Here is a 21,156-nt window from a genome sequence, read left to right on the forward strand (position 1 = left end):
TCTCCACCTCTAGCCTATAAACTCCATTGTACTGTACTCTCCCGAAGGCTTAGTACAGTGTTCTGCACACAGTAAGTGCTCAATAAATATCATCGATTGATGGAAAAGGAAATCTTTTACCACCAGAAAACATTCCTAAATCCATATCTCTGGGAATAGAACAGACAAACGTGGTATTTTTTCAGCACTTATTATTCTGTGTCAAGGATGGCAGTAAGCCCTGGAATGGGTACAAGACAGGCTGGTGGGACACAGTCCCTGTTGTTCATCAGGCTTACAATTTAAATAGGTAGGAAAAAGGCGTCAAATTCCTTTTTTACGGTAAGAAACTGAGGCAGAGTGTGGATTGGCTGGGGGCAGGTGTGACCATGGAATTCTTTCCCTTATGGGTTTTCCTGTCAGTCAGCCCTGGACAGCTGACCTTAGGTGAAGTGGCAAGACCTCTCATTTTCACTTGACTTTCCCTGAGGAAACAAAACATTGTATGTCTTTATAGAACAGTGCTTGTTGATTTCCAGCTGATTTTTTTGTTTGTTTGTTTTTAAATCCTTACAGGACACAACTCTACAAACCTAAATAATAAATACAATAGATTCAGAGGTCCCTTAGTCAATTAACTGTGACACAGTTGGGCAGATTTCAAGGTGTAACCTCATTATTCTAGTGCATAAAAAAATGAACGTGAACCCCCTCCGTTCCCTGAATTTCGGATCCCGTGGGCTTCATTCACTTTCAGTTCATAGCATTTGGGCATGAACAGCTCCACGAGGTCACAACCTCTGAGCCCGGTCATTCATTCATAGCTTAAGTGGCGGTAAGGCAGAGGACGTGATACTATAGAGTATGTTAATCCAGATTCCTGAAGCAGCATGGCCTAGTGGAGTCAGAGGGACCTGGGTTCTAATCCTGGCTCTGCCAACTTATCTGCTCTGTGACCTTGAGCAAGTCACTTCATTTTAACTCATCTGTAAAATGGTGATTCAGACTGTGAACCCTAGGTGCGACAGGGACCGCGTTCAACCAGATTATCTTGTAACGACCCCAGTGATAATGGCATTTTTTGTTAAGCGCTTACTACATGCAAAGCACTGTTCTAAGCACTGAGGAGGATACAAGGTGACCAGGTTGTCCCACGTGGGGCTCACAGTCTTCATCCCCATTTTACAGCTGAAGTCACTAAGGCACAGAGAAGTTAAGTGACTTGCCCAAGGTCACACAGCTGACAATTGACGGAGTCAGGATTTGAACCCATGACCTCTGACTCCCAAACCCGTGCTCTTTCCATTGAGCCATGCTGCTTCTCTAGTGCTCCAGTGCCTAGTACAGTGCCAGCCATATAGTAAGCGCTTAACAAACACCAGAGTAATCATTACTGTTATCATTATTGTCATCATCTTCATTTGGGAAGCAGCGTGGCTCAGTGGAAGGAGCCCGGGCTTTGGAGTCAGAAGTCATGGGTTCAAATCCTGGCTTCGCCACTTGTCAGCTGTGTGACTTTGGGCAAGTCACTTCACTTCTCTGGGGCTCAGTTCCCTCATCTGTAAAATGGGGATGAAGACCGTGAGCCCCACATGGGACAACACGATGACTTTGTATCTACCCCAGCGCTTAGAACAGTGCTTGGCACATAGGAAGCGCTTAACAAATACCAACATTATTATTATTATTATTATTATTTGGGGTATTTTTTTGCTATGATGTGTCAGTTCAAACGTGCCCAATCCAAAAGACAGGTGAATTATCCTTTGCAAAGATCGGAATTGTAATTTTTTAACCAGGCAAAAAGTTTACAGCTGTGTGCATTTGCAGAAAATGCACTGTTTGGAGCCCAGCCATTTGGGGAAGTGTGTATATAGCTAATGTCTCTGTTGACTCTTTGAGGTCATTATGGCAATGCTGATGCCAGAATCAGAGACAGCTGCCGAAAATAATAACCCTCTGGGGATCCAGGGCTACCTCACTCTTCTGTGAATGAATGATATACATTGGTTTGGTTCTGCATCCAAATATCTGCAATAAATATTTTTCATGCAGCCTGTCAAATTCTCACACTTTGTTGACTGAGATACCGTAAATATGAGGCAAAACAGAGGCAGAGTGGAGACAGAACTTCCCCATGAAAAATACAGGATAGGTCAAGAACATTTCATAGCATCCAAAAGAATACTTTAAAATGGTCAAGAACTTGGTTGGGAGATTTTAGTATGCTCTGTATTTAGGCAGATTTTACTAATTGCGGCAACAATGCACCACATGACATTATTTGCTTAAGAGTTTTCTTTAAAATTAATTGATTTCTTATTTATTTTCGTGCTATCCAGTTTTGCGAATGAGGAAATTCGTTAATGAAAAGCAGTGTGGTGGAGTGGAAAGAGCTTGAGCTTAAAATCAATCAATCAGTGATATTTATCAAGTGCTTGCTGTTCATTCATTCAGTCAATCGTACTTATTGAGCGCTTACTATGTGCAGAGCACTGTACTAAGCGCTTGGGAAGTACTACTCGGCAACATATAGAGACGGTCCCTACCCAACTACTGGCTCACAGAGGACTGTCCAAAGACTTGGAAAAGTACCATATAATAGAGTTGGTACACATGATTCTTGCCCACAAGGAGCTTGTAGTCTACAGGAGAGACAGACATTAAAATAAATTAGGGATAGGGAATAATAGTTCATTCATTCAGTCATATTTATCAAGTTCTTACTGTGTGCAAAACATTTTACTAAGTAGGAGAATATGGTATAGCAATATACTGTTTTTTAGACTGTGAGCCCACTGTTGGGTAGGGACTGTCTCTATATATTGCCAATTTGTACTTCCCAAGCGCTTAGTACAGTGCTCTGCACATAGTAAGCGCTTAATAAATACGATTGATGATGATGATGATGATATACAGACACAGTCCCTGCCCACAACTAGCTTAGAGTCTAAATGGGGAGACAGACATTACTAGAAATAAATAAATTACAAATTAGTGGAGTAATAAGGGACAGAGTAGAGTAATAAGGGAAGATGGGAACTCAGTAATTTGTATTACTACTGTTGAACATTTTAAAAGCAATAATAACGGTAATAATGATAGCATTTATTAAGCACTTACTATGTGCAAAGCACTGTTCTAAGAGCTGGAGAGGTTACAAGGTGATCAGGTTGTCCCATGGGGGGCTCACAGTCTTAATCCTCATTTTACAGATGAGGTAACTGAGGCCCAGAGAAGTTAAGTGACTTGCCCAAAGTCACACAGCTGACAATTGGTGGAGTCGGGATTTGAACCCGTGACCTCTGACTCCAAAGTCCGGGCTCTTTCCACTGAGCCACGCTGCTTCGTTTTTGAAAGCAACCCAAAAGAAGCAAAGCAAAATTAGCCTGAGTCACGATCTAAAGCTGAATTGTACCCGCACATATTTTACCCTTCTAAAATATAAACTTGCCCTTATGATCAGAGGTAGGCTTCTTCACACGTAATTTAGAAACACCCTCTCCCCTCCCCTAGCATTTATTTTGAAATGTATTCATTAAGCCTTTACTATGTACCAGGCATTTGGTTAGATACAAGATAATCAGATCCGTCACTGGTATTTATTGATGAGCGGCATGGCCTAGTGGGAAGAGAACAGGATTGGGTATGAAGAACTTGAGTTCCAATCCAGACTCTGCTACTTGCCTGCTGTGTGACCTCGGGCAGTCACTTAACTTCTCTGTGCCTCAATTACCCTACCTGTCAAAGGGGATTCAATAGCTGTTGTTGCTCCTAGATAGTGAGCCCTGTGTGGGACAGGGACTGTGTCTGACCTGATTATCTTGTACTTCCCCAGAGCTAAGAAAGAGCTTGGCACGTAATAAACACTTGGTGAATACCACAATTATTCCTGAGTTATTATTATATGCAGAACACGATACTAAGTGCTTTGGAGAGTAAAATATAACATATCTATCTGCATATCTATTCTATTTACATATCTATTCTATTTATTCTATTTATTTTATTTATTTATTTTATTTTGTTAGTATGTTTGGTTTTGTTCTCTGTCTCCCCCTTTTAGACTGTGAGCCCACTGTTGGGTAGGGACTGTCTCTATATGTTGCCAATTTGTACTTCCCAAGCGCTTAATACAGTGCTCTGCACATAGTAAATGCTCAATAAATACGATTGATGATGATGATGATAACAGAGTTGGTAGACACATTCCCTGCTCTCAACGAGTTTACAACAAGCTGCAGTCCCTGTCTCCCACAGACAAAGAGGAGGAGAGAATAGGTATTTTATAATAATCATAGTAATAATAAGTATGGTATTAAGCACTTACTATGTGCCAGGCACTGTACTAAGCGCTGGGGTGGATACAAGTAAATCAGGTTGAACACAGTCCCTGTCCCATGTGGGGCTCACAGTCTCAATCCCCATTTTACAGATGAGGGAACTGAGGCCCAGAGATGTTAAGTGACTTGCCCAAGGTCACACAGCAGAAAAGCGGCGGAGCCAGGATTAAAAGCCATGAACTTCTGACTCGCAAGCCCGTGTTCTAGCCCCTACGCCCTGCTGCTTTCCGATTTTATCAATTCCCACTTTTTAATTTTATCCCTATTTGACAGATGAGGAAACCACACAGAAAATTTATGTAACATGCCTAAATTCTTACAGCAGACAAAATGGTGGAGCCAGGATTCGAACCCATGTCCTGACTCACAGGTGTCCTCCCAGACCTGTTCCATTAGGCAGCCCAACCTTCCCAAACTTAACCTCCAAAGAAATATTGGAACTTCTTTGTGGCAGAGAGATAACTGATTCCTTGTGATGATCAATCATGAAATCATTTTGCAGTAATTATTTAAATTGTTGGTCGCAGAAAATAATCCTACTTTGTGAACCTAACCTCCCAAGGGTGTGGATTGGAAAATGAGTTAACTGAATAAGACAGGGAGAAGATAACTTTGGACCAACATAATATAATTTTACCTCCTCACAAATTGCTCTATTCTTATGCTGCCAATATTCACATTTATCCATCTCGAAGCATTAGTTATGGACTATTTCATTATATTGGTCTCAGGTGGGTCTCAACAAAACTAGATCAAATGCTTGGCAATGGGAAGACTATTCCAGCCTTATTAATACTGTGATAATAATAATAATAATGGTATTTTTTAAGCACTTACTATGCGCAAAGCACTGTTCTAAGTGCTGGGGAGGTTACAAGGTGATCAGGTTGTCCCACGGGGGGCTCACAGTCTTATTCCCCAATTTACAGATGGGGTAACTGAGGCCCAAGGAAGTGAAGTGACTTGCCCAAAGTCACACAGCTGACGGTGGTGACGGGATTTGAACCCATGACCTCTGACTCCAAAGCCCTTGCTCTTTCCACTGATCCACGCTGCTTCTAGACTGTGAGCCCACTGTTGGGTAGGGACCGTCTCTATATGTTGCCAACTTGTACTTCCCAAGCGCTTAGTACAGTGCTCTGCACACAGTAAGCGCTCAATAAATGCGACTGATTGATTGATTGATTCTCCGTAAGAGCTCAGGCCCGGGAGTCAGAAGGCCTCGGTTCAAATCCTGTCTCCACCACTTATCCGCTGTGTGTCCTTGGTCAATTCACTTAACTTCTTTGTGCCTCAGTTACCTCATCTGTAAAATGAGATTAAAGCGGTGAGCCTCCCGTGGGACGGGGCCTGTGTCCAACCTGATTGGTTTGTATCCACTCCAGGGCTTAAAACACCGCCTGGCAAATTGTAAGTGCTTAACCAATGCCGCAATTATCATTGTTGTTATTATTATTATTATTACAGCTGTTTATTCACCTTGAGACAGGGAAAAATTTCGTGCCCTCCTCCCATTCAGTATGATATCATTATGTTTGCACTCCGTGTTATTCTCCAGGTGCTCAGCATTTCATTATGAGGTAATATAGAAGTCTACCAGTTCTGTCCTGACCTTTAGTGCATAGGCACTAAGAAGGGAGAGGGATTAGGGTTTTAATAAGGATTTGAAGGTGGGGAGACTAGCAATCTGTTGTTTTGGAAAGTGGAGGGGGGTCCAGTCCAGGAGGGGATGTAGAAGGGAGGACAACATATTTTTTCATGTATTCCCTGGACAGTCCCAAAATGACCAAAGTATTCTGTAGTCCTCATCATTCATTCAATCGTATTTATTGAGCGCTTACTGTGTGCACAGCACTGAACGAAGTGCTTGGAAAGTACAGTTCGGCAACAACTAGAGACAATCTCTACCCAACAAGGAGGGAACATCTCTAGTCCTCTTATCATTCATTCAATCGTATTTATTGAGCGCTTACTGTGTGCACAGCACTGAACGAAGTGCTTGGAAAGTAAAGTTCGGCAACAACTAGAGACAATCTCTACCCAACAAGGAGGGAACATCTCTACTGACACTTAAATTCTGCTCTCCCAAGAATACTCTTCTCTCTGCACACGATAAGCTAATAATAAATGTGATTGATTGAGATAAAATTAATAATAATAATAATGGCATTTATGACAATCTCTACCCAACAAGGAGGAAACATCTCTACTGACACTTAAATTCTGCTCTCCCAAGAATACTCTTCTCTCTGCACATGATAAGCTAATAATAAATGTGATTGATTGAAATAAAATTAATAATAATAATAATAATGGCATTTATGACAATATCTACCCAACAAGGAGGGAACATCTCTACTGACACTTATATTCTGCTCTTCCCAAGAATACTCTTCTCTCTGCACACTATAAGCTAACAATAAATGTGACTGAAATAAAATTAATAATAATAATAGTGACATTTATAAAGCGCTTACTATGTGCAAAGCACTGTTCTGAGTGCTAGGGAGGTTACAAGGTGATTAGGTTGTCCCACGGAGGGCTTGCAGGCTTCTTCCCCATTTTACAGATGAGGTCACTGAGGCACAGAGAAGTTAAGTGACTTGCCCAAAGTCACACAGCTGACAGTTGGTGGAGCCAGGATTTGAACCTTTGACCTCTGACTCCAAAGCCCGGGCTCTTTCCACTGAGCCACGCTGCTTCTCATAATGTGGAAACATGCTTTCTGATTTGGGGAAGGCGAGATTTTGGTGGCTTAGTCTGATTTGGGTTGTCAATGGGGACGTAGCTCAAGAGTGTAACTCATGCATAAATATTGAGAAGAGGAGGAGGTGGTCAATCATCAGTCACAATGAGGGCCTACTGAGAACACAGAGATATACTAAGCGCTTCATAGAGCATAACAGAGAAAGGAGACACCATCCATGCCCTAAAAGAGTTGGCAGTCTCTTAGGGGAGACAGGCAAAAGATAATTTGCAGAATGAAGAAGTGAATGCAAAAACGGGTATGAAGATAAATAAGTGCCAAGGAGTGTGGTGTACAAGAAGCAGCCTGATCTCATGCAAAAATCACAGGCCTGGGAATCAGAGGATGTGGCATCTAAATCTGATTTCACCACTTGAATTCTGTATGACCTTGAGAAAGTCACTTAACATCTCTTTGCCTCAGTTACCTCATCTGCAAAACGGCAATTAAGACTGTGAGCCCAATTGTGAGACATGGACTGTGTCCCTTCCGATTACCTTGTATCTACTCCAGTGCTTAGTAAAATGCCTGGCAGAGATTAAGCATTTCACAAACGCCACTGGGGGAAAAATAAAAAGTGGGGGATTTCTGTAGGAATGCCGAGGTGATAGAAATGGGATTTCTACTGGGGAGAAGAAAAATACATCAGGAAGGCCTCCTGGAGTAGAATTTGATGTGTGAGATTTATGCTCTTTTTATCTCGATGTGGTCTTATTGATGCCTACATGGAAGAAACCAAAAATAAAAACAAACACTAGCAACAGAAACAAACACCCGAAGAAGAGTAATCTGCTCAAGTTGGAATGGAAAGACTTGGGGAGGATCAAGTGACAATGCAGAGAAAAGGAAAAAGAAAGGAGAGGAGAAATCAACATGGGGAGTTGATAAAACAGGAAGAATGACGTTACAAATTTAAAAAATCACATTTATGGATGTTCATATTAAAACATTGACAAAAATGATTTTTTTGTATTTACCCTTCAAAGCTCAAAGTAAGGTCATTATACTGAAAGAAAACAGTTCCAATATTGAATAATTACTTCACTGGTTTTATATATGAGACATGGTCCCGTTATTCAGATAAGAAAATAGAGGTGTTAAATGGTGGAAAAATAATCAGGACAGCAAGAACATAGGGAGATGGATACATTCATATATACATATACATTCATATATATGTGCATGTGTTTATATCTATATAATGTGTATATATCTATATATATATATTCATGCACATTTAGGTAGTTGTTAAATGTTTACTATGTGCCAAGCACTCTACTAAGCTCTGGAGAAGAAATAAGTTAATCGAGCTGGGCATAGTCCCTGTCCCACCTGGGGCTCACAGTCTAAGTAGGAGGGAGATGGATGCAGCTAAAATAAAAATCAACCCAAACTACTCCCAGAAACCTGAAATCCTCACATCTGTTCAGCTCACAAAAGCTGGAGATACTTTCCGAAATGCATTTCACGGCTCTCCGATTTCTTATTTCATACAGAAATTCAGAAACGCCTGGAGGCCGTTTTCATGGTATTTCAACCCAATTGGAATGTTGGACGATGGGGAATCTCACAAGAAAGACTACTCTTGGGAGATTTTCAGGCCTATTTCCTGACCAAAGGGGTTCAGATCAGCTCTGTATAAGCTTCAAAACTCTGTAGGCTTATACACACCTCTTGCGGTTCACCCATCAGAGGTTGCCACTTATTAAGCGTTTACGTGCAGTGTCAGGAGGGTGGCAGGTTTCTGAACATCGGAGAGGTAGATTGAAAATGCTTCATGGAAAATATGAGAGTGAGATATGGGACTCTTTGGGTGGTGCATGGAGATTGATGAATCTTTCTCTGCCTCGACTACTGCATCTGCCTCCTCACTGATCTCCCCAACTGCTGTCTCTCCCAACTCAAGTCCATACTCCACTCTGGGGCCTGTATCATTTCTCTGCACAAAATGTTCAGTCCATGCCTCCCCACTTCTCAAGAAACCTTTAATGATGGACCAATCGCTTCCGCATCAAACAGAAACTCCTTACCATTGGCTTTAAAGCACTCAACCAGCTCGCCCCCTCCCATAATAATAATAATAATAATAATGGTATTTGTTAAGCACTTACTATGTGCAAAGCACTGTTCTAAGCACTGGGGAGGTTACAAGGTGATCAGGTTGTCCCATGGGGGGCTCACAGTTTTAATCCCCATTTTACAGATGAGGTAACTGAGGCCCAGAGAAGTTAAGTGACTTGCCCAAAGTCACACAGCTGACAGTTGGCAGAGCCGGGATTTGAACCCATGACCTCTGACTCCAAAGCCCGGGCTCTTTCCATTGAGCCACGCTGCTTCCTATTTTACCTCAGTGATCTCCTACAACAGTCCAGCCAATCTTCCCACCTTCAGAGCCCATCTCCTCCAAGAGGCCTTCTCCCCCAATTAGGCCCTCTCTTTCTCCACTCCCTCTCTCTTCACATTATCTATACACTTAGATAATAATGATGGCACTTTTATTAAGCGCTTACTGTGTGCAAAGCACTGTTCTAAGCTCTGGCGCGGTGACAAGGTGATCAGGTTGTCCCACCGGGGGCTCACAATCTTAATCCCCATTTTCCAGATGAGCTAACTGAGGCACAGAGAAGTTAAGTGACTTTCCCATAGTCACACAGCCGACAGTTGGCAGAGCCAGGATTTGAACCCATGACCTCAGACTCCAAAGCCTGTGCTCTTTCCACTGAGCCACGCCGTTTCACTGGATCCGTCCCGTTTGGGCTTTTGGAATGCACTCCACTCTCAATCTCACAGTAGTTATGTACATATCTTTAATTTATTTGTTTATGTTTTCCCCTCTAGATGGTAACCTCATTATGGACAGGGAAGGTGTCTACCAATTCTGTTGCATCAGACTCTCACTGTACTCTTAGCACAGTGCTTTGAACACAGTAAGCACTCAATAAATGCCTTTGATTTTGCCACTCCATGTTTTTGAACTGATAATTTAGAGTATGAACAACATAAATGTTGGTCTGAAGGGGGCAATTCTTAGATTTCTTAGTAAAGTTTAGGATAGGGGACCCTTAGAAGACCTCAGCCTGCTGAAACCATCATGGTTCACTAGTCTGCCAGGAGTTCTTTGAAATGTTCAATAAGTATGGAATTCGTGGGAATGCACAGCCTCTAGACTGTAGTCTCAATCAATCAATCAATCAATCGTATTTATTGAGCACTTACTGTGTGCAGAGCACTGTACTAAGCGCTTAGGAAGTACAAGCTGGCAACATGTAGAGACAGTCCCTACCCAACAGTGGGCTCACAGCCTAGAAGGGGGAGACAGAGAACAAAACCAAACATACTAACAAAATAAAATAAATAGAATAAATAGGTACAAGTAAAATAAATGAATATTTACTCAATACGTGAGTCTCAATACGTGTATACACGGTCTCTAGACTGTGAGCTCATTGTGGGCAGGGAATGTGTTTGATGTTATATTGCACTCTCCCACTTAGTACAGTGCTTTGCACATAGTAAGAGCTCAATAAATACAATTAATAATAAAGATAATAACCTGCAGGTAGCAATCATTGAGATTTTCTTAAAGCCTTTTACCAGGTGCCTCACTTTAGTTAAAATAGGTTATTTAAGATTTGTTTAAATAATATATTATTTAATTAATTTATTTAAAATGATTAATTTAAAGTGAGGTATATCCTCCAATGGATATAAAAACTGGATGAAAAGAGGGATCAGAGGATAGCGGTAATGGCTTCCTTCTCAACTGAAGAGTGAACTACTTATTTTTTTCAAAATTTGTTCTGATTACCATTGTTTTAAATGCTCCACGTTCAAGGTTCAGTAGACTCCTTGCATCCTGGAGTTTGGGGATTTGAAAAACAATCATTCCACGTCCACCCATACGCTTTGTGATTTTCTCACTGTGACTCAGGGCCCGTCTTCATTTCCAACTTTCCAGATTTAAGTTTCCAGACCGGTTCCCGTGATGAGAATTTGGAAGTAGCTGGTTTGAATGGATTCTACAATTAGATAATGGTTTCCTGAATTTCTGATATGAAGGACAGTTTGCTTATCAATTTATAGCTATTTATTCACAGTTGAAAGAGGATTGAGCCCTGGGGACCTTAAATCTTGTTCATATCACCTCATAGCGCACTGTGAAAACAACAACCTAAGGTGTCAAGCCACGCTAGTAAACCATGGCAATACATCTTTTCTTCCTCACATGCCAGATTAAACTACTAGGCATTTTTTTAACGTTTGCATAAGCTTGCCAGATAATAAGCTTTGGAAGTCACACTCTGGATTTTCCCCTCTGTTACATGAGTAATTAGTTCTAATAACTAAGGGAAAATGATTAACGATGTTGCAAGGAAACAAAGATAATTAATGGACGGGAGGTATGTCATTAGACTGTGACATGAGTTTCTGAAAACGGCCGCAAGATGATTTCCATTTGTTTCGACGGTAATACAAATGAACAAGCTGATATTCTGCAGTTTTCATTTGGGGAAAGATAATCTGTTGCAGGAGTGTGCACACCATCAAATCTCTCTGATCCACACTACCCATTTCTACCAGTATCACAAAGTCCTGTCATAATAATAAAAATACTGATCATAGTACTTGTTGAGAGCATACTGTGTGCCAAACACTGCACTGAGCACTGGGAGAGATACAAGTAGAGAAGCAACGTGGCTCAGTGGAAAGAGCACGGGCTTTGGAGTCAGAGGTCATGAGTTCAAATCCCGGCTCCGCCATTTGTCAGCTGTGTGACTTTGGGTAAGTCGCTTCTCTGTGCCTCTGTTACTTCATCTGTAAAATGGGGATTAAGACTGTGAGCCCCCAGTGGGACAACCTGATCACCTTGTACCCTCCCCAGCGCTTAGAACAGTGCTGGGGAATAGTAAGCACTTGATAAATGCCATCATTAGACTGTGAGCCCACTGTTGGGTAGGGACTGTCTCTATATGTTGCCAACTTGTACTTCCCAAGCGCTTAGTACAGTGCTCTGCACACAGTAAGCGCTCAATAAATATGACTGATTGATTGATTGATCATTATTTTTAAGTAAATCAGGTTGGACATAGTCCCTCTCCCCCCACCCCGTGGCTCACAGGCTGAGTAGGATTTAATCCCCATTTTGTAGAAGAGGAAGCTGAAACACAGAGAATTTAAGTGACTTGCTTAAGTCACACAGCAGACAACTTGAGGAAGTGGGATCACAACCCAGATCTTTTGACTCCCAGCCCCTTGCTCTTTTCAGTATTTTCCCCATGCTGTCATGGGGAAAATAGACAACAACTTGGAAACTCTTACTGCAGGCTGAGAGAGAAAGCTATTGACAATTTTAACTGAGTTTATGCCAAAAAAGCCTTCCTGTGCATATCTCATTGTGGGCAGGGAATGTGTCTGTTTATTGTTGTATTGTACTCTCCAAAGCCCTTAGTACAGTGCTTTGCACATAATAACCGCTCAGTGAATACAATTGAATGAATGAATATCTCACCAACAATAGTTTAATCATTAAATGACAGTGATGCCTGTGTGCTCCTTTTCACTCTATTGCCCCAGGTAAAAAGAACATGGTTTCCAGGCATCAAGGCACAGCAATATAACTAAAGAGCATTAGCATTTTCAGTTGAGAAATCCAGATTCATGTTTACTATTCTTTGAATAGTTGTCTCTGAATTTAATCTGTTTTTCTCACTTAACTCATTCATTCATTCATTCAATTGTATTTACCGAGCGCTTACTGTGTGCAGAGCACTGTACTAAGCGCTTGGGAAGTACAAGTTGGCAACATATAGGGACGGTCCCTACCCAACAGTGGGCTCACTCTTATTCATTCATTCATTCAATCATATTTATTGAGCACTTACTGTGTGCAGAGCACTGTACTAAGCGCTTGGGAAGTACAAGTTGGCAACATATAGAGATGGTCCCTACACTACAGTGGGCTCACAGTCTAGAAGGGGGAGACAGAGAACAAAAGAAAACATATTAACAGAATAAAATAAATAGAATAAATATGTACAAGTAAAATAAATAAATAAATAGACCTTCTTATGACAAAGAAGGTCCATAGATTGTTTAAATAAAGACATTTGAAAGCTGGAATCATATCCATTAGCTTCCCTTTTTTTTTAAGAAAAATATAACATAAAGTGATGCGGATTATTTGACGGGACTAGAAATTGCCCAATGCTACTTAGTGAAAGGTGCCAAGGAGTCCATGTGTGGTAACATGAAATAACTGCAGAGTTTTAAACACTTGTCCTCTAGAATTTAAGCTTGTATTGTTGGTAGGGAGCATGTCTACCAACTCAGTTATATTCAACTCTCCCAAGTGCTTAATACAGTGCTCTTCAAACAGTAAGTGCTCAGTAAATACCATTGATTAAGTCAATAGCATTGAGCAGCAGTGTGGTTTAGTCACTGTGTGACTTTGGGCAAGTCATTTACCTGTCCTCTGCCTCTGTTTCTTCATCTGCTAATTGGGGAATAAATACCAGTTCTCTCTCCTACTTTGACTCTGAGCCCCATGTGGAACTGGGGCTGTATCTGACCCGATTAGCTTTATCTATCCAAATGCTTGGCATAGAATAAATGCTCAACAAATAATACAATTATTATTATCATTATTAGCATTTAAGGAACCCCTGCTCTGAGCACTGTACCAAGTATTTGGGAAAGATCAGTAGAGTTAGACTGACAAGGTTCTTGCCCTCAAGGAATTTGTAATCCACAGCACCTGTATATATGTATATATGTTTGGACATATTTATTACTCTATTTTACTTGCACATATCTGTTCTATTTATCTTATTTTGTTAGTATCTTTGGTTTTGTTCTCTGTCTCCCCCTTTTAGACCGTGAGCCCACTGTTGGGTAGGGACTGTCTCTATATGTTGCCAACTTGTACTTCCCAAGCGCTTAGTACAGTGCTCTGCACACAGTAAGTGCTCAATAAACACGATTGATGACGATGATGATGATGGGAGTTTACTGAAACCAGTCATAAATATTGTGAGCTGGTCCTTTGTTCTGACAGTCTTTACAATCGCTAAGATTCCACTATCCCCTCTCCCACAAAAAGACCACTGGGATTCCTTGAAATATTATCCCTCCCCTCGAAGATCTTACAGTCTAGTGGGAGAGACAAGCACTTCAATAATTTCCAGATAGGCTGGAGACAAAAAGGGGATATGCAGAAGAGTGAGTGCTTAATTAATAACATATGGGCAAAGTGCTATCGGAGGCTGTGAGAACCTAATCAGAAGGTGGTTGAAGGGATTTGGCTAAGCTATGGGACAGTTATGGCTGCATTATTTGCCACTTTTTAAGCAAGGATTTGCACATCATCGGAATAATGAGTAGAATAAAAGCAGGAACCTCCTCTGAGCATGGCACCAGATAAATCCACAAACCAGCAGTCTGTCAGATCTCAGATCCCCATCCCCAGTGATACGTAAAGATGATCTGGGCGGAAGTCAATGTTCTGCTTCAGCTTGTGCTTTGAATTCACAATGGCTCTGGTTTCCTGGAATCCAACAGGACAGATGCCATATTTCTCCCTTTCTCTGACAACTTGTGGCAGGATGTAATCATTTTCCAGTCATCACAGACCACAGGTACGGCTTTGGCCGATCACTCCAAGTTGCGGTCTAGTAGAAAGAGCACAGGAATGGGGGATGAGGAGACATAAATTCAAGTCCCAGAACCACCAGTGGCCTGCTGTGTGACCTTGGGAAAATCTCTTAATCTCTCTGGACCTCACTTTCCTCATCTGTGAACTGGAGATGCTTAGATTTTAAGATTCTCCTGGTCAGGATTCGTGTCAGGCAATTCTACCGTACTCTCCTATGTGCCTAGTATAGTGCTCTGCACTCAGTGAACACTCAATGAATACCACCGATTGACTGGGGATAAAATATCTACTCTCCCTCTTAGATTCTGAGCCCCACGTGGGACAGGAGCTATATTGAAACTGGTGATCTTGTATCTACTCTGGTGCCTAGCACCTAGTAAGCACTGAAAAAATGCCATTATTAGGGTAAAGTAAGCTCCTTATGGGCAGAGAACATATCTACTAATTCTGTTATACTACACTCTCCCCAGAGGTCCTTGCTCTGGGTAAAATAAAATGATTTGGTAGGTCGAAGTCAGAATATAATAATAATGATAATAATAATAATAATCGTGGTCTGTGTTAAGCACTTACTAATGTGCCATTCATTCTTTCATTCATTCAATCATATTTATTGAGTGCTTACTGTGTGCAGAGCACTGTACTAAATGCTTGGGAAGTACAAGTCGGCAGCATATAGAGACGGTCCCTACCCAAAACAGGCTCACAGTCTAGAAGGGGGAAATAGACAACAAAACAGAACATGTAGACAGGTGTCAAAATCTTCAGAACAAATAGAATTAAAGCTATATGCACATCATTAACAAAATAAATAGAATACTAAATATGTGCAAGTAAAATAAATAGAGTAATAAATCTGTAAAAATATATACAAGTACTGTAGGGAGGGGAAGGAGGTAGGGCAGGGGGGATGGGGAGGAGGGGAGGAAAAAGGGGGCTCAGTCTGGGAAGGCCTCCTGGAGGAGGTGAGCTCTCAGTAGGGCTTTGAAGGGAGGAAGAGTGCCAGGCACTGTACTAAGCGCTGGAGTAGATACAAGCAAATTGGGTTGGACACAGTTCCTGACCTGCATAAGGCTTACAGTCTTAATCCCCATTTCACAGATGAGGCAACTGAGGCACAGGGAAATGAAGTGATTTGCCCAAGGCTACACAGTAGACAAATAGTGGAGCCGGGATTAGAACCCATGAACTTCTCAATCCCAGGCGCCTGGGCTCTACCCATTAGGCCACGTTTCTTCCCACTATGCCATACTATAAGCAGAGCCCAGTTCTAGCCTGGCCCTAAAAATCACACCAGTTCCCTGATGCTGCTACTATAGAGATATAATTTGGGAGCAAAGTTTAATTCGGAAGGACTTGGGTTCTAAATTCGGCTCTGCCACTTGCTTGCTGTGTGACCTAGGGTAAGTCGTTTCAGTTTTCTGTGCTTCAGTTACCTCATCTTGAAGATGTCAGCCCGATTTGGAACACGGCAGATCACAGTGGGGTTGGGGTGGCTAAAAATTTGCAAGCTCCACCCTTAGTGAACAGAGCCCTGGGGGGGGGCAATACAATATTTCTGGAGAAAGGGAGTGAGTCAGTGATTTCCCCAGAGAAATATTGTACTCTCCCCAGTGCTTAGTACAGTGCTCTGCATACCGTAAGTGCTCAGTAAATGTGACTGACTGAAAAATGCGTTACGTTCAGGATTTCTAGCAGTACTTCTGTATGATGCCATTGATACCATTGATTGATTGATATCATCATGCTCCACTGCATGAACATGCAACATATGATGATGACCATATATGAGTCAAGAAGGGACGGCAACATTTTCCCTGCTTCAGTGTGAAGTCTTCTAGACTGTGAGCCCGTTGTTGGGTAAGGACCGTCTCTGTATGTTGCCAATTTGTACTTCCCAGGCGTTTAGTACAGTGCTCTGCACACAGTAAGCGTTCAATAAATACGATTGAATGAATGAATGAAGAAGGTCTGAGATTGGCCCTGTTACGGAATGAATTAATAACTCCTCTCCTTTGTCAGCCCCACTGGGACATGGACTATGTCCAACCTGAATAGTTTGTAACTATCCCAGCACTTAGTACTGTGCCTGGCATGTACTTAATAAATACCACAAAGAACTAGTACAGCGCTTAGTACAGTGCTCTGCACACAGTAAGTGCTCAATAAATACGATTGAATGAATGAATGAACTAAAACGACTGTCTGATGGTACTTGAGATGAAAAGGAGATAAAGAAAAAAATCCACTTACAGTTTGTTAAAGTAATTTTCTTTGATTGCCTTCTAGGCCATATTATAAGTTTGGCTCTGTGTGTATGTATATGCAAGCACTTGTATGTGAAGTTGTGTAAATGTGTGTGTATGTTTGTGGCTATGCATCCTTGAGTCAAAGCGCCAAATTTAATTCTGAACACTACGGGAAAGATTTCTTTTCCTTAGACTTTTCCCTCCATTCGTCATTTCATTCTCCTCAGAACACGGAACGGTTGGCCTCGTGGCTCTGTGAAGAACATACGCGAGCCAAGGGAACACACCAAGCAGATTATTTGATCAGCCAGATGGGTGCCTGTTTCAGAGGTGAAGAAAAACCGCTTACTCTGAGAGTGCCGCCGAGTACGCTAGTTTTCCTCTACTTCAGGGTCAGAAAGTGAACCTGCATTTCGTAGTCTCGTTCCACATTTCATTTCTGCACTTCTCAAATCCACAAAATAATTGGCATTCTCTGCTGGAGAGAGGCAGAGGATCAGCGGAGTGAGGCCGCCGTAGATCAGAGTTGAAGTGTATTGGCAGAACGATCGGGGGAATCTTACAAAGAGTCTACCCAACTGTGCCTCATTCAAGCCTGTATTTTTAGTTCCCGGCTCCGTGAATTTTAAATTCAGTCACTCACAATTTCTTCAGAAAGAAAAATAGTAAAGACTAAGGAAACAAAAAGAACAAGGCAGTAAAACACAGAAGGATACCTTAAAAGAAAACAAGGGAGAAGAGTGTAAAGCATGGGGTGTGCGTGAGAACATTAAGTCCGACCATTCGACGAGAATCAAAATTCAAAATAGAGATAGATGTATGAAAATACAATTCTGACTACCTCCCAGTGAATGCAAGTGATTATGGAACCATTTCATGTAGATGAGAATACATTTGGGCATAATGCATTCTTTTTCCTCAAAAAATAGTATTTTCTTCCTCAATGGGCCATTTTTTAAAGCTCCATTAATGAGCATTTGTTCAGGGAAATGTGCTCATGTGCTGCCTATTTCATTTATTTCTTCATTATAGGTGAATAATGATTTTCATTGTTGAAAATCACTGCAAATTATTCATCAATTTCCCAGAAAGCAGATGAGAATCAAAATTGAACAAACAAAATGACCCAGAAGGAAGGCTCTAAAAGGTCATCTTTTCTAACCCTTTCCACTGCCAGATTTTGTTCTCTATAAAGACATTTTATTGTTAAAAGTGTTAAAACTAAACTAGTGTTTAGTTTCTAGACTGTAAGTCCACTTCTAGACTGTGAGCTCACTGTTGGGTAGGGACCGTCTCAATATGTTGCCAACTTGTACTTCACAAGGGCTTAGTACAGTGCTCTGCACACAATAAGCACCCAATAAATACAATTGTATGAATGAATGAATGTTAAGTTCATTCTTCCCTTCATACACCCTTTAAGATGGGTTATCCACCCCATTCTGTAGCAGATTCCAAGGGAATACATTTCACCTCCTGGTATCAAACTTTACTCAACTAGAACTACCTCTTTCTCTTTCCCCTTCTCTAAACAAGCGGAGACACAGACCATTCTGACTCTTCTCGGATGGCATTTTCTTCAGGTTCATCTTCATCAACGTATGTATGGAGGGCTTATTACATGCAGTAATAGAAATGGTATTTAATAAGCACCGACCTTAACCAGAGCACTGTAGTAAGTGCTAGGAAAGAATCCCTAAGTAGCAATTAGACATAGTCCCTGGCCCTTGCTTAACTCAGATTCTTAAAAAAAAAGCACTGTATTGATGCTTCATGAATGAACAAATGGTAATACTCCATATGATCCCATTGGTGGGTGTCTCTTTGAGGGATGGATTTAAAAATCAATGAATCAGAGGTACTTATCAAGGGTTTACAGTGTGCACAGTGTACTGTGCTTGTCTTAAGCCGTCGGATCATTTCTGACCCTTAGTGACACCACAGACACAACTCTCACAGAACACCCCGCTCTCCATCCGCAATAATTCTGGTAGTGGATCCATAGAGTTTTCCTGGTAAAAATCCGGAATTCATTTACCATTGCGGCCTTCTGCACAGTAAACTCGAGTCCCTGCCCTCGACTCTCTCGCAGGCCACTGCTGCCCAGCATGGGTGAGTTTTGACTTGTAGCAAATTGCCTTCCACTCGCTAGGCACTGCCCAAGCTAGGAATGTAATGGGTAGGCTTCTGCTCGATTTTTCCTACCGAAGCTGAGACTGGTAGAGTCCTGGAAACTCTCGAGGTGCGACCCTGAGAAGGAACTAAGTGCTTAGGAAAATTCAGTACGATAGAGTTGGTAGATAACATTTGCTGCCCAAAGCGGGTTTTCATGAAAGGTGATAGTAATTCTGTTTCCTGTTCTGGCTGCCCCTTCAGACATTTAAACACACCTCCAAAGAGGGTTTCCATGAAAGGTGATAGTAATTCTGTTTCCTGTTCAGGCTGCCCCTTCAGACATTTCAACACAACTTGTGTGGCTCCACAGATTACACATTCTAGATGCAGAGGGCTCAGGGGCCTCCCCCATTTAAGCCTTCTTTTCACTTTCCCTTCTAGGTTGTCTCTGCACTTCAATCTGTGACCTCTGGACACTTGATTTCGCCCCAACCCCTGAGCGGTTATGTACATATCTTTTAATTATATATTTTATGTTATTAATTCATATTAATGTCCGTCTCCCCCTCTAGACTGTAAACTTGTTAAGGACAGGAAATGTGACTTCTAATTCTCTTGTACTCTGCCAAGGGCTTAGCACAGTGCTCTGCACATAGTAAGCATTCAATAAATACAATTGATTGATTGCCTGAGATCAATCAATCAATCAATCAATCACATTTATTGAGCGCTTACTGTGTGCAGAGCACTGTACTAAGTGCTTGGGAAGTACAAGTTGGCCACATATAGAGACAGTCCCTACCCAACAGTGGGCTCACAGTCTAAGATGTCTGAAGTCTGAGATGATGATGATGATTATTATTCTTCTGATATTTGTAAAGTGTTTATTATGTGTCGAGCGTTGTTCTAATTGCTGGGGTAGCGGATACAAGTTAATCAGGTTGGACGTAGTCACTGTCTCACTTGGGGCTCACAGTCTAAACAGGAGGAAGAACAGGTATTGAATCCCCATTTTACAGTTGAGGAAACTGAGGCACAGAGAAGTTGAGACTTTCCCAAGTTCACATAGCAAGCAATTGGTAGAGCTGAGATTAGAACCCAGGCCCTTTGACTCCCACTAGATCTCTCTGCTTCTCCACGGCTTGACAGATAAACAGTGGAGGGCAACTTGCACTATTGAACTCTGTCTCAGGGAGTGATTCCAAGAAATACCAGAGCAGTTCCCCATGATGACTGACAGTTACCTCTGAGCTCTGAACACTCATTCATCCATTTATCAATATTTATCATGGGGGTACTGGGTACACTATTCTCTAGTAATCAATTATTAGGAAAGATAGTTTTTTGAGCACCCCTGGGGTGAAATGCACTTACGATCAATCAATCAATTAGCTAACCATATTTATTGAGCACTTACTGTGTGAAGAGCACTGTACTAAGCAATCAATCAATCGTATTTATTGAGCACTTACTGTGTGCTGAGCACTGTACTAAGCGCTCGGGAAGTACAAGTTGGCAATATATAGAGACAGTCCCTACCCAACAGTGGGCTCACAGTCTAGAAAGGGACTTAAGCACTTGGAAGTGTATGATATAACAATATAAGATAGCTGGTAGACACCTACCCTGGCCACAACTAGCTTACAGTCCAGAAGGGGAGACAGACATTAATATAAATCAGTATATTAGAGATATGTACATAGGTTCTGTGGGGCCTAGGGAAAAGTGAGTAAAGTGGGCAAATCCAAGTGTAAGGGTGACACAGAAGGGAGCGGAAGAAAAGGAAATGAGGGCTCAGTCAGGGAAAGCCTCTTGGAAGAAATGTGCTTTTAATAAGGTATTGAAGGGGAGAAGACTGATCATCCGTCAGATATGAAGAAGGTGGATGTTCCAGGCCGGAGGAAGGACATGGGCGAGAGATTGGCAGCAAGATAGATGAGATGGAGATTCAATGAGTAGGTTGGCATGAGAGCAGTGAAGTGTATGGGCGGGGTTGTATGGAGTAGAAGAGCAGCCTTGTAAATTAGGAGGGGGCAAGGTTGAGCGATTTAAAGCTGATGGCGAGGAGTTTCT

The sequence above is a fragment of the Tachyglossus aculeatus genome, chromosome 17, assembly GCF_015852505.1.
Source record: "Tachyglossus aculeatus isolate mTacAcu1 chromosome 17, mTacAcu1.pri, whole genome shotgun sequence".
Lineage (NCBI taxonomy): Eukaryota > Metazoa > Chordata > Mammalia > Monotremata > Tachyglossidae > Tachyglossus > Tachyglossus aculeatus.